This window comes from Alligator mississippiensis, chromosome 7, assembly GCF_030867095.1.
Source record: "Alligator mississippiensis isolate rAllMis1 chromosome 7, rAllMis1, whole genome shotgun sequence".
In the NCBI taxonomy this organism is placed as follows: Eukaryota; Metazoa; Chordata; order Crocodylia; family Alligatoridae; genus Alligator; species Alligator mississippiensis.
In genome coordinates, this window is record NC_081830.1 from 46,454,587 (window position 1) to 46,468,285 (window position 13,699).

Genomic DNA, 13,699 nt, shown 5'->3' on the forward strand with positions numbered 1-13,699 from the left:
TTTTTTTCTGATCTATTGCATTTGTCAAAGGAGCCTCTGCACTGACGTATTTTGAGAGGGGGGGCAGGGATGGAAGAAACAATTTAGAAAAGGGTAGGGAGGAGAGGGAAGCTAATAATAACATACGAATCAAACCAAGTTATTCTCTATTTCTGCAGCTGGCTGAAAGGTAGTGACAATAAAAGTAACTTGTCACCTACTATGTGTAGAAGTTCTGCTATAGTTATCCTTGATCACTCTAATCTCTCCTATTTTAATCTATTGTCTTCACTAATTAAATAATTACTAGATCCTTACTTACGTATAACTGTACCACTAAACCAGGAGTGTCCAAGCTTTTTGAGTGTGGGGCCAGATCATGGAGTTTTTATCACCCAGTGGGATGGCAGGAGCAGGCGCTTGCGTGGCCTGTCCAGTCTAGCCACAGCTTGGGGGTGCAGGGGTCAAGGGGCACTGCCTGACCCCACCCTGTCCTCCCTGGGCAGCCTCGAGGATGCTCCCACACCTGCATGCCTGGGCTCAGCAGCCAGGGGGACATGCAGGGACCCTACAGGAGGTGTGGGATGTGCAGGGACACCCCTCTGCTCCCTCTCCCCCAGAGCAGCCCGAGCCTGACCAGCAGGGCTCCCTCCCTCCCCAGGGCCCGCTACTCACCACTCTCAGCACAATGTCTGCAGGCACAGGGGGACGTGGGGAGGCAGGAGCAGTGCCAGCTTCCTACCCCTACAGCCACAGCCACAGCACCAGCGGCAGCAGCATCTCTCGCAGGCCCAGCCGCAGCATCCTTCCGAGCCAGCATCTGAGCCTCCTGCGCCCACCCGCCTGCTGCACCGTGACCTGCCCCAGCCCATGTGGCTGATGGGGACCAGTGCAGGGTGGGGCCAGCATGCAAATGAGGAAGGGAGAGGCGGGGCTAGGAAGGGACACCGTGAAATGAGGGGGGAGGGGAGGGGAGGAGCCACACCGTATCAGCAACGTCAAGCTGATGCGGTGCGTGTGGGAACCTTCTCCCTTCTCCAGCCCTTCAGCAGCCATTAGGAAGCTGCTGAGGGGCTAGGGGAGGGACAAGGGGTGGGAACAAAAGTAAACATTGTTTACTTTCGTTTCCTGTTGCAGCACCTCAGGCCTCAGAAAATGGCTTGGCGGGTCGCATGGCGGCCTGCGGGTCATATGTTGGACAAGTCTGCACTAAACAGAATATATTAAATAGTTTAAGATAGTTATTTTAATTCTTCCTTAATATTTGGTGATTTTTGCACTAGGTATTTTCCCACTTCTTTACCAATGGCTAGATGGTAATAAAATATAAAATTGTGCTATTATTAATTCATAGTATACCCTTTTTCTCTAAAAGTTTTAAAAATCAATTAGTCCAGTTAGGATATATAGCTCAGTATTTAAGTTAAAAAAATGTTTCCTGAATTATTACATGCAGAGAAATTAAGAAGAATGCAACAAAAATGTGTTAAGCAAACAAGGTATGGTTTATACATGAAAATAATATTCAGGTAATGTAAATATTAAACTAATTTATCAGGTACTCAACTTGTATATATCAGCATAGCTCCATTTGAAATTAATCAGAACTATCCAATTCTTAGTGCTTTTTCTGGAGAAAGCTCTAATCTCTGTATCAGAGCTGAGCAAGATTCTTTTTAAGGTATTTTTCTTTGGAAAATGTATATTGACTTAGACTTTTTGTGGGAGTGTACCATTTTGCCAATGAGAGGGAGAGATACCCTGGAATAGCCAAGGGGTTAGGGTACATAACTGGGGTGTGGCAAACATTTTTCTAGTGACTTGAATCCCAATTTCCTGTATTCCAGCTGAATACTCTAACCACAGCAGTATTGGTTGTTTCAGGATGGTGGATTCTCCTTGCCCCTCTCTCAAGAAAAGTCAGAAAGGTGTTAAGTTTGCTCCAATGCAAAACTGATTTAAAAAAAAAGAATGAAATCTCAAATTTTCGTTGGATTGGAAAACAGTCTCCTGTCCACGCTCACTTGCTCATCCCATTGGAATGAATGTTGAATGACTGCACACAAAAATATACTGCAGCTGTCTTGCAAAAGGAGAGGGCAGAGCCCACATTTATTTAGTTACTACTGTATAGCAACGGTATGAAAAAGGTAAAGAGATATGCTGGTTACAGGTGAAATGCTTGTCTGTGAAAAGCTAGCCATCGGCTTCAAAACCAAAATGCTGACATGAATGGGATTACCCCAGTGTGAATGTGGTCCTTTCTAGATTACCTTTCAGTAGTACACTATGTCATTAATTACCTACAACAAATGTAGAAATTGAATAGGTAGAAGTTGGACTGTAGTTGATATAACTTGGCCCTAGATAACTTTGGAAACATCAGAGGTTTATGAAATTTGGAGATCACAGTTTATTAGGTAACTTCCTACCAGTCATCTATAATTTATTTCTTTGTGAGTCCATGACTGAAATAATGAAATAATGGAGGAACTCAGAAGACTCCTTTCTTATTTTACAGAGCAACTTTCTCATTTACACCTGCCAAAGGTTCAACACAGAAATTTAAGTGATGCTTTTACCATGTTCACATAGAAAGCAAGAACACCCAATTAATTTACATGACAGCCTGTTCTAAGATTCACTGATTTATCTTCAGATTTCAGTGCGGAAGCAGATGCTCCTGGACATATTGTTCATTTCCAATGATACTGCCAGGAAACATTTCTCTAGAAACAGAAAAGTAGTTATTTTAATTTTAACAAATTGTCAGCTTCTAATAACTTTTTCTTGTTTTGTTTGCTCTAAAAGATGGTTTCAAGAACAGAGATGAGGAAAATTGGAAGGGAAGGGTTAAGGAGCTTGGTTCAGAGGCTGACTGTTGTGTCAAAGTTTATAGGAAATATTAGATTACTGGGCAACCACTATACTTCCTTTGTGTTGTTGCCCTGTCACTCAGAAATAGGGGAAAGTTGTATTATTTCAGTGGGGTAACTATGGTACTTAAGTCCTCACTAGTGATATGTTAATTTTACACATGGGAATAAAGCACTTGAAATGTCAAGCTGGAAGTAAGGCATTGTTACTGGTCAAATGGCATTAGAGCACCAGTATATTAACCATTGATAAATGTGCTGCTCATAGGGATGTCAAAGCAATGTTCAGACTATAGAGGGAGTAAACTTTACCAGAGGATATGTTGTATTCTATCTCTTCATATTAAATTCAGTTCCTCTTCTTTTCAGTGTTCTTTTACAATAACTGTTAATTAAATTGTAATGGTTCTTGTAAAACCAGATAAAGCCTGGATCGTGACAAAACTAAGCGACCTATTGGGGAGGACACAATAACAATCTCTTTATGTAGTGTTTGTTTATTCTAATCCCCATCACTGTCCCAGTGGGTTGGAAATTATTATATTTTGATTAATTACCACCATAGCCAACTGTTTATAGCTCTAACGGCCACATCCCCCACTGATGGAAATCAGTATAGTTCTTCGAACAGCTGTGGATCTGGCATTAAGATTCTGAAGCTTTACCAGAGCATTCAAGTTTGTTTCTGACTTTCAGGTATCTTTTTACCTCATCTAATACCTTATCTCATACTCTTCCACCAAGGCTTTGAAGGATATGCTGTTTATTCTTTTTCCTTTTTATTCATCCTACTAAGGGATTTTTCCTCCCTTGTGAATCCTCTCCTCTGATTCCTCCCAGTTTTAAACTATGATCCAGGGTCAGCCTCATTTTTTTCCATGGGTAAGGAAAGGTATACATATTATCTTCTTGGATATTCTACCCAGATAAAAAAATTAAGTAATTGTAGACTGTGCTTTTGCATAACAGGTTTATGTCATGGTTCTCTAAACCAGAGTAAATTCAGGAAGTAAGTGTTTGCAAACAACATATGAAAATGGAATTCATTACCCTATGTATTCAGTGTTTTATAAATTAATGAAAATAGTGTCATGTACTGGATCAAAAAACCCTGCAATTTCCTAACAGAACAAAATTAATAATAAAAACACATCATTTTAGTTTCTGTATGCATGTCATGAGAAAAATATATGGAAATATCACTTCTTTTTTAGCGAATATTTTCCCCAAGTGTGTTCAGTTCTTATCTACTTATATTACTGGCAAAAAACCCTAACAACGCTGTAGTTTCTTGAACAGTTCCAATTACTTCAATGAGGCTTATATAAACATGTTTCAGGATCGAATAGTGACCTATGAAAAGATAAAAGAGCCGTGCAACTAATATAATGATTAAGACAGTGAACTGGTTTCTATTCTCCTTTCTTAATCAACATCACAAAAGAGAGTTAATTTCCAGTTATAGATTTTTTTACATTGGCAGTGATTAGGGACCTACCGAATTCATAGTGGAAGTAGAGTACATGGTAGGGGAACACAGATTGAATTTCAGGTCCTAGATTGAGTTCCTGGTATTGTCAGTTTTAAAATAGAGGTGAAGTTACATGTTACACTTAGACCATATTAAATCTGTGGAATTTAATTGTATTAAAGTTAGAAGGTGCTGTGAGCAATTAATAGCTTTTCTTGCCTTCACACCTCTGAATAGAGAGCTGGTGAGCAGGGACATGACTGGGAGCCAGGACACCTGGACTTTATCCCTGCTTTAGTGAGGGATACTGGGAGTGGTTCATCCTGGGATGCTGGAGGACTACAAATGGCTTTTTTATCTTTGTGGAGCAGACTGAAGTTACCCTAACATGAGCTAGGTAGCATAGCCCAAAGTAAACCTTTACAAATTTCAGATGCCCAGAGGGCACTTAGAATGAGTTAACCAGTTTTAACACGTGGGCATTTGTGATTTTTAGTATGGTACTTTTTAGTTGGGCTAGTAAATGGTATCACCTGTGAACCAAGAGTTTTGTATTTCTCTTTTTTTCAGGCCAGCACAGCTACAAAATAGATTCCTGAGTATAATATGTAACTTCACCCTAAGTTTTAACCTATAAATGAAGATATTTTAATGTGTCTATCAGTGATGGAAAGTCAGTGGAAGCAGTTAAACCCACGCAAAGAATTTCTGCCACTTAGCAGTAGGGACAGAGTTTTGTATTCATCACTTAAGTTCAATTTCTTTTTAACTGATTTTGATACCATTTGAACTTTAGCTGGTTGAATTTGAAGAGAGTTTTGCCTTAGCAAAGGATGTTAGACTGAGTGTAAAAATGCCTCATTTAAAAATATGGTTGCACAGATGGGCCATTCATAGTTGAGATTACTTCAGTTATTGATTTCACTTTGAACACTCTGTTATTGGTTGCTTGTAACTGTCCTAAACTTTCACTAGCTTTACCTAAATGTTATAAATCATAATTTTTCTAAGGAACAAAATCTTTTTAAATCTCTCTCATTTATGTGTTCTTTAGAAAGGACTATGCTCCTGAAGCCAGTGTCTGCAAGTCCTGTTAATTGTGAGTCTGGTAGATTTCAGGTTCTCATTGGGCATGTCTACACAAGATGTTTACTGTGCAGTTGATTATTTAACTGTGCAGTAAACATCTCAATGTCTACACGTGCACCCTATTAGGATGCATGAAACTAAAACTCTGCAGCAGGGTAGGATTTATAAATACAAATCCTACCATGCTGTGGCGTTTTCTTGTGTGCATGCAGCAGTGCATATGTAGACACTGACCAGCTGGATGGAGCACAAGGGTGCTTCAGTGAAGGGGCTGCCTGCTGGCTAGATCCCACACTGAATCACCCTTGTGCCCCAGCCAGTCCCTCTTTAGCACACTAAGTGTGGTTGGAGCAGCCGTGCTGGCATGTTGACCCTTGTGGTCCTCTGCCACCTGGGGCTGCTTCAATTGGGCCCCACATGCTGTGCATGAATAAACTCCAGGGCTAATTGCTCCAGAATTATTTGCTCCCACATGCTGTGCATGTTCAAGCAGCATGCCTGAGAGCAAGAAACTCTAGAGCAATAAGCTCCAAAGTTTATTGATGTGCATTAACTGCATGTGTAGACGTGCCCATTGAGGAGTTGATTAAGTTGCAGAAAACTAATAAAAATTGTTTTGTGGTGTTTTGTTTTCAAATCATAGTACCTCTGGTAAGCACTGAAATGGTTTCATTTGGCCAAGTTAAACAGGAAAAAGTGGAAGTGAGAGCTTAGTTTAGGGATTGACTTTCTACTAAATTTGATCACTGACATGTCAGGAAAAGAAATATTCATCTAATAAAGGAATTTGCGGCAGTATTAATGTGGTCTATATGCTTGCACTGTGAAGTTCTTTTATTAAACAATAAATAATGGCCTTCCTTTGATTCACCTACAGTTACCAATGAGGCATTCAGTCCAGTAGTTTTTACTAAGGCAAAACTCCTATGGAATTCAAGGGGTTAAAGATCATTGGTATCTGTTGCAGGGCACCCCGGTGCCCCTGCTCCTAGAGAGGAGAGACTGCCAGGGAGAGAGAGAGAGCGTGCAAGCCCTGGCCTGATATAACGAGCCCAGCTGAGGGTTGCCAGGGTAACGAGCGCAGCTGTAGGGGGCAGGGCCTGGCCCTTATAGAGCCCAGGGCTGAGGCCAGGCTGGCAGTTCTCTGCCAGCAACCGGAAAGGCAGGAGCTCCCTTGGTCAGGATGTGGAAAGAAGTCAGATTGCAAGTATAGCTCATGATAGCCCTGGAGGCTCGAGCCATGATACTGAGTTATGGCCATGTTATAGCCTAGAGGCTTGTACTTTGAGTTTGTTTGGCTCTGTTTATTACACTGGAGGCTTGGGTGAGGCTGTAGGGGTTGGAGGAGGTCTCATAGGGACCCCAGAGGGGTGGGGCCCCAGCGCCAGTGAGGGTGTAGTCTAGTGCCAAGAGGGCACAGTATCCTCGTAGATACCCCAGTGGTATGGGGACCCCAGCGCCAGTGAAGGCGCAGCTTGTGGTGAGGAGCGCAACCAGTGGGTTGTGGGCGGAGAACTGAGACCCCGGGTTGTGTGCGGGTGCATAGACCCCAGCCCCAGAGAGGGGCACTTTGAGGAGCCCAGTGTGGCCCAGAAGGTCCCAGAGAAGGGGACCAGTGCAAACCCTGAGAGGGGCAATACTGAGGAGCCTGAGAGGGGCAATATTGGGGAAGCCCAGGACGGGCGCAGTAAGCCCTAGAGAGGGGGCAACATTGTTAGGAGGCCCAGTATGGGCGTAGTGAGCCTCGGGAGAACGGCTACTGCCTAGGCTAACCCTGGAGCAGGGGAGAGCGCTGCGGTTGACCCCGGTGAAAGGGGGTAGCCGCGCGATGTGCCCTGAGAGAAGGGGAGAGCAGCACGGTGGGCCAGAAAGGCCGGAGGCTCACTATAGAGTCCCAGAGTGGACAGGGGTCCCAGAGTGGGACAATACTTTTAGAGAAGGCCCAGAGGGGGCACTGAGACCCCAGATTGGGGGATATCTAAGAGAGAGCCTAAAATCGGCCTCGAGAGCCCCAAGAGAGGGGCAGTATATTAGAGAAAGAGCCCGGAATGGGCACAGAGAGGAGGAGCCTGGAGGTGGTGCTTCCATAGAGTGTACAGAGCGGGCGAGTTGATTGGTGACAAGACAACGTCCAGAAACGTTTGCGAGGCTTGGGGCGTGATATCAGGGGAGGTTGGAGCCACGCATAGCCCATAAGGCTAGGGTGTCTGGGGAGCACCCATCATATCGGGAGACCCCCAGGGGGTCCGGAAGAACTGTGGGGACAGAGGTCCCAAGTAGCCGTGCCGAGGGAAGACACAAGGCAGCCTCCCTATTACATTTTCCAACAAGACGTGGCGGGCGAGAATTAGAGGGTGCCCTTGGGCCGGCCTTGACACGGAGCGAGGGACCTCGAGGAGATTGCGGCCCTCCTGAAGGACCCTGCCGTGACAGTATCAAAATCAGTTCTTTAAAAATAAACTTAAATACCAAATACAAAAAATCTGGAGCACAAACTGTCGCTATTGCATGATGGGACCAAAGGGCAGAAACTCTTTGCTTACACTCTTTCTAGCTACTCTGTTGAATACAGGGCCAATGTAATGTGTGCCCATGGGTATGTTTAGGGGTATTTGATCTGAATCATGCAGCATGCATACAGAAAAGCAGAGGAGCCTTTTGACTTCTTACCAGCAAGAAGGATCCTTCCTCAACACTTTGTGTCCCATGGGACAGGCTGCCCTAGAACCTCCCTTGTTTTTGCAGTGGCAAGGGGTGTGTCTTCCTCTGGAGACTATACATACCCTCTTCTCTTCCTCCAGATATTGCTTCTTGCTCACCAAAAGACTGGCACTGCCCAGTTCTCTCCCCTGAGCCTTGACCTAGATTTCATAGACATTTGGGCTGGAAGGGACCCCAGAGGATCATCAAGTCCAGCCCCCTGCCCCATGGACAGGAAGTCAGCAGGGATCATAGGATCCCAAGAAGATAAGCATCCAAATGTGTTTTGAAGGCGTTCAAAGTGGATGCTTGAACCACCTCCAGCGGCAGTCTATTCCAAACTTTGGGGGCACGGACATTAAAGAAGTTCTTACTTATGTCCAGCCTGAAACAGTCACGGTGGAGTTTGTCATCCCTTGGGGCGCTTTGGTGAACAAACGTTCCCCCAGATCCTGGTGAACACCCCTGATAAACACATAGGCAGCCACCAGATCACCCGTGAGCCTGTGCTTATCTGGGCTGAAGAGTCCCATGGCTCTCAGCCTCTCATCAAAAGGTCTGTTTTCCTGACCTCTGATCGTGCACATGGCTCTCCTCTGTACTCTCTCAAACTTCTCCACATCCTTTTTGAATTGTGGAGCCCAAAACTGGACGTAGTACTCCAGCTATGGCCTCACCAAGGCTGAGTACAAGGGGAGAATGACGTCCTGGGATTTGCTTGAGAAGCATCTATGCATGCAAACCAGCATTTTGCTCGCTTTACTAGCTGCAGCGTCACATTGAAGGCTCATGTTCATCTTGTGGTCAATCATGACCCTCAAGTCATTTTCCTGCACAACCAGTGGATAATGTGCCAGACTGTGGCCATTTCCTTTTTTTTCCTCTTTTATGATACTGTCTCTGGGCCCTACCCAGTCCTGGGTCACCATTCCTTCCTTCATATGAGGAGTAAAGAAAAGTAAATGAAGAAGAGCAGAGTGCAGTTGGTTGATTTTTGAAGCTGAACCAGGGTCTCTGACACTCTGATGTGGTATTCCTAGGAACCACAACTGTGACACCAAGCAGGGATTGTCTGTGCTCTAGCTTGGGTTAAGTCAATTCAAAAGAGATGGAGTCCTACAAAGAATGGGTGAATGTGAATACGACTTGAATTTTTTTCAGTCAGAAGATGCCTTTCTAATGAAACCAAAAGGTTTTTGTTGTTGCTTTTTGTTGTTTGTTTGTTTGTTTGTTTGTTTGTTTTAATAAGACTATTTGAACTTACCCCAAATTAATATTTTGAATTTTGTTTTGGAGGATTTTTTTTTTTAACTGTGTGTCTTGATTTGGAATTTAAAAGAAGAATCAACATCTCATCTTCTTGTGTAGTACTCCTTCATATACCGTTCACTATGAGGACAGTCAAGTATTGGAATGGGCTACCGAGAGAGGCTGTGATATCTCTATCCTGGGAAATTTTTAAAAGCTGATTGGACAAGCACTTGACTGGGATGGTATAGTCAGGGATGATCCTGCTTTGAGCAGGGAATTGTTCTAAATGATTTACAGAGGTCCTTTTCAAGTCTACTTTTCTGTGATTCTCCTCTTCTCTCCTTTGTTGCTTCTCTCAGAGCACCACCCTCCGGAACTGTGGAATGAAACTGAAAGGAGTTGCCTTACTGGTGCTTCCCACATGATTGTCCACATGTTGGGCACAAAGAAACTGTAAGGCTAGAGCTGGCCAGAAGGAGAAGGCTGCCAGAATTGTGTTCCAGTTCTAGCAGATGATGGTAACACGATTGAGTGGCCAAAGCCAGAACTTTTCTATCTGGTCTAGTTCCCAAAATACAGGGCTATCAGTGGTTTCCCATGAATTTGTGAAAAACAGTGTTAATTCACCACTGCAGAATTTGAAAATATATTGACACTGCTAGCAACTTTGTGAGTATTCTCTACTGCAGGGATTGGATGAGTTTATTCACATTTTCTGTCATCTTATTCTCATTTTCTCCCTACTCTTATGGATAACTCTCCAAACCAAACACAGAGATTTTGAATCCGCAAAGTATCTAAGAATTACATGAAGTTAAGTATGTGCTTGCATACTTTACTGAATGAGGGTCTGATTGACAACATCGTGAGCTTTGTCTGGAAAGAAAATGCAAGGATGAACTCATATTTTGTCTCTTATTCCTACAAGATTCCCTGGCTCTCCAAATATTTATATCCTCTCAATATTTAAGTCACAGGCTTAATATTATTAAGCTCCAGGCTCCCCTCCTCCCACCCTGGGGGCTGGCAGGGAGCATGGGACCAGTCCCCATGCACATGGGGAATGGAGAGCTCTGCTGGCTGCAGTGGCAGCTGCCTCCTTGCCCTATACACTTTGGGAGGGGTCCTGTTGTGCAGGGGCTGGGAGACAGCTGCAGCTCCTAGCAATCTCCAGGCTAGGTGGGGATTTCTCGTGGGGTACTGGGAGCTGAGCAGCACTGGGACAGAGGGGGGCAGAGAGCTACCCTGTCTAGGCTACCCCACCCTGCTGGGGGGAACCAGGAGCTGAGGAGTGACAAAACTGGGAGAGTTCCCCGTCTCCTGTGGCCCCCTAGTGTTGAGGCTGATGGCTGACCAGGAGCATATTTGTTCCTGGCCAGTCTCTATATATGTGCTACTGCACAGTATCTACTGCAGTTAGTTTACTACCTGTATTTACAGGTGGTAGCTAACTATGCAGTAAACTAATTTACTGTGCAGTAAATGGTTCATACATGTAGATGGTGATACTTTACTGCACAATAGATTAGTCTACTGTGCAGTAAAGCATCTCATGTATACATACCCACAAGTCTGCCTCATCGCCTTTAGCATACTTTAGAATTAGCAATGAAGTCCTTTTATATTTAGATGAAACAAACTTTTTTGTTTTGCAGTAATGTGATTTTAACAACTGGCATTATTTAGTAGTAGCAGCTGTATTTTTCAACAATTTCCCTAGCCTCTGCCCTTTTTGTAATAATAAATGAATACATTAAAAAATGTAAGTTGTAATGAAAATAAGTAATGGCTTTATATGGAAGATCCTTCTTCTTGAAATGACAGTTTATTTTTTTTATTCTTTGAGATTACACAATAAAAACTGGGTCAACTATTACTGTTATATAACTTGACTGGAAATAGAAGAAGCTTTTGGAAGAAGTGGCTGGATACATGGAGAGACTGTTCATAGGGCAATCCTGCTTTCAGATATTGTGAGTGCTGATATTGACAGTGAAGCACAACTATTCAAATTAGATGAGATCCAGGGGGAGGCATTGAGTAATTTATGATGGATCATATTCAGTAGCATGGAAAAGAATTTGGTTCTGTACAGTTTCCTTTATCCTCAAGGTGCCTTGAAGTTATTTGCACTAGCAGGATGTGTAGTGCATAGTGCAGTGGCTGTTTCAGGAAGACTAGTAATTTAGCAATATGCCTTATACACAGCCTTTGATATTTGAAACCAGTTTCTATTGAGAGTGTAGATTGCTTTCCTGTGAGTGACTTTCTGTTACAGTCTTCCATGCCAGATATAGGAAAGAGTGGGTACTTATGAAGTATCATCGAGGCCTTCTGCTTTTTATCCCCACCCTTGGAACATATTTTTGTTTAGAGAACTTTTCTAATGTTAAGGATAATAGCATCCTCACTTTCAGGGCTTAATCCCTGACAGGTTATCTGAATACCACTGGTGGTACGTGTACCGCAGATTTGAAATGCTGTTCTATTGGCTTCAGTGAAAGATAAACATTTTAAACATGCAGTTACATATTATAATTAGCACATGCTAGCTCTGAGGAATGTTAGGTGGTGTTAAAGTTAGCACATGTTGTGAACAGGCTCACATTAAGGGTTAATACCCTTTCTAATTTTCACTGCTCTAACCTGCTAGAGCAGTCAGAAGGGGCATGGCTAGGAGCTGCCACTTCTCTCCCATGCCTGCCCTGCTTGCCAGCTTTCTAGAAACAATATAGGCTCTAGGAATGGGCCTCCACCAAGTTGCATGGGTCCTGGCTGGCACCTAATCACCTGCATTTCCCTTGCTGTTCCTCACTCACTGTAGGGAAGCAGGGTCTTGGTCCCAAAATTTATCCTTTTATGTCAGTGGAGAGGTTAAGATAGGTAGAAGGGTTCAAAGATAATCCTCACCCAAGGTAGCATAACTTTAAAACACCTAGATGGCAAGGCTTAATGTGAGGACACTTGGGGTGCCTGTACACAAGTGTGGAGACCGCTCCAACATGCTGTAATGACAGCACATTATCATAGAATCATAGAAGTCAGGTCGGAAGGGACCTTGTAGATCTTCAAGTCCGACCCCCTGCCTGGGCAGGAAGAAAACTGAGCTCAAATGACCCCAGTCAGGTAGGCATCAAGCCGCTTCTTAAAGACCCCCAGGGTAGGAGCCAGCACCACTTCCCTTGGAAGTTGGTTCCAGATCCTAGCCGCCCTGACTGTGAAGTAGTTCTTACAGATGTCTAATCTAAACCTACTCTCCAACAACTTGTGGCCGTTATTCCTTGTTATGCCGGGGGGCGCTAGGGGAAACAAGGTCTCCCCTAGTGAGTTTATAGATGGTCACCAGGGCCCCCCTCAGCCTTCTCTTGTGAAGGCTGAACAGGTTCAGGTCCCATAGCCTCTCATTGTAGGGTCTGTCCTGCTGTCCCCGGATCATGCGGGTGGCCCTCCTCTGGACCCTCTCAATGTTGTCCACATCCCTCTTGAAGTGGGGTGCCCAGAACTGGACACAGTACTCCAGCTGCGGCCTGACCAGTGTCATGTAGAGGGGGAGGATCACCTCCTTAGACCTGCTTGAGATGCACCTGTGGATGCACAATAAGGTCCGGTTAGCCCTGCCGACCGTAACCTCACATTGTCGGCCCATGTTCACCTTGGAGTCAATAATGACTAATTGTGTGTGCTGGAGCTTGGTAATTACTGTGCTCCAGCAGCCTCCTGCATCTCGTGTATCAGCATCCCCACACTTAAAAATGGTGGTGGGGGGTGCTTGAACTAAAGTGCATCAAATGAGCTTTAGTTCAAGCATCCCTGGCCATTTTTAAGCAGGGGGACACTGATACATAAGACACTTTGGTGCTTTAATTAGAGTCCATTCTAAATAAAGCACCACAATTCCCTCTCCCCCCCCGTCCCACCTTGGTTTTTAAGTGCCCTTAATGTGGTCTAATTGTAATGTATAACCTCAAATCTCATGGGATAGAGCATTTATTCTGTTTTTCAGAGGCAAGTGCAATCTGAACCTAAGGACAGAAAGTTAAATTATTTGACTATTCTGGAAGAATGAGCTTTAGAGCTGATTAAGACATTTGGGAAATTTCTGGTAAAAGAAACTTTAGTCAAAGGTCCATAAAAAAGTTTTCATTTTGGAAACCAGTTTATTAAATGTTAGGCATTAAATTGTGTTAAAATCCATAGATAGACAGACAGATAGATAGATAAACAGGCAGGTTCATTGTGTTGAAGAGAAATGATAAATTATAGTTCAGTTCATGGCAAATTTTATTGGAATAATGCCTGGGAAAAATGATTATTGCTAAAGACTTTTTCTCTT

The 13,699-nt window shown here is 43.8% G+C and overlaps 1 protein-coding gene across 3 annotated transcripts in view; it reads left to right on the forward strand.

Moving 5' to 3' along the window:
• The window catches only part of CLSTN2 (calsyntenin 2), an 846,150-nt gene that overhangs the window by 487,811 nt on the left and 344,640 nt on the right, over positions 1-13,699 (forward strand). The gene's annotated exons all lie outside the window — the stretch shown is intronic.